Consider the following 1,398-nt stretch of genomic DNA (forward strand, 5'->3'; position numbering starts at 1 on the left):
TCTGTTACATACAGAAGGGAAACTTCACCAAAGTGAAACATAAATCTGTGGATCTGTGTTTGATTACTCTGCCTGGCTTTCTCAAGGACCAGGATGTGACACAAAAATCTGAATTGTGGAACTGAAATTGAAAGTAGTCAAACTGAATTTTWAATAAACCAAAATACAGTTTCRAAGCAAATTAATTCAGATACAAAACTTTTTAGTAAAATTAATTTTCAAACCAATGCATTCAATTTCAAATTATGAACATTCAGATTCAATCTGAGCAATTCAAATTCAATTCCTGCTGGCACAAGATTTATCCCACAGTGATCACTGCTGAAGTTCAAACTGAGCATCAAAATGGGAAATAAAAAGGCTTTGAACTCGGCATGGTTGGTGGTGTTTCCAACCATTTTTATTATATTAGGTGCAGCAGATCCCGTAACACACACTCACACTCTGCGACAACAACAAAAACCATKAGCAGGCTCCTCTGATTATCACTTTAAATCAAACTGCTAAACCAAAAAAGACTGAACTAACTTTAAAGAAAGGTTTACGTCTCAGGCTTTAGTTATAAAATCCATTCTACTGGATGGTGTGACAGCAGTAAGTCATACATTCAGACCACTGAGTTAAAGCACAGTGGTAGTTGGCCATGTACATTTACCCATTAATGCCCATGCATTTATGCAGCATGCAAGCAAAACCAGAGCAGAAACACTCTCTTATATGACTACATCTGCAGGATATGATCTGACTCAGCAGACTCAACTTACGGTTCCAAGAGGACCATTAGAATAGTGTTGGAGTGCAATAATTTTTCTACACACAGATAAATGAACATTTAAAAGGCCTGTGATTGAGAAACTAAAAGCGCTTGCAGACAGATGTGAGAAAATACATATAGTCAGATGATTCATCAATCTTCTTATTATCTGTAAAGAGGGAATGAGATGCACGGTGGCTGAAATGAAGGGTCAATAAATGGTTTGACGAGTGTGAGCATGAATCATATCGGAGATTTTACATSGACCTATCAGGCAGCTCTCTAACAGCACGATGGAAACGTGTCTTTTAAAATCATGGCATTAAATCCCTTCAGCAGAGTTCTATTACAGTCATTCTTTACCCAAATTTAACATTTTAACACGTTATGTGGAAAATGATAAGTTTTATGCCTGTGTAACACAAAAAACCATCAGCTTTTCTTTCACTGGGTTGATTATCAGACGAGTGATGATGACACCATTATCCATGAGAACTACAGCCTTTCATGTAGACGAGCACAGAAATCAAGCTGAATTGTTTTTGCTTTTGTAGCTCACTCTAGGTTGTTTATTTGTATATACTGTATACATACTGTGCACACACACACACACACACACACACACACACACACACACACACACA

The sequence above is a fragment of the Austrofundulus limnaeus genome, unplaced genomic scaffold (genome assembly GCF_001266775.1).
Source record: "Austrofundulus limnaeus strain Quisiro unplaced genomic scaffold, Austrofundulus_limnaeus-1.0 Scaffold308, whole genome shotgun sequence".
NCBI classification, from domain to species: domain Eukaryota; kingdom Metazoa; phylum Chordata; class Actinopteri; order Cyprinodontiformes; family Rivulidae; genus Austrofundulus; species Austrofundulus limnaeus.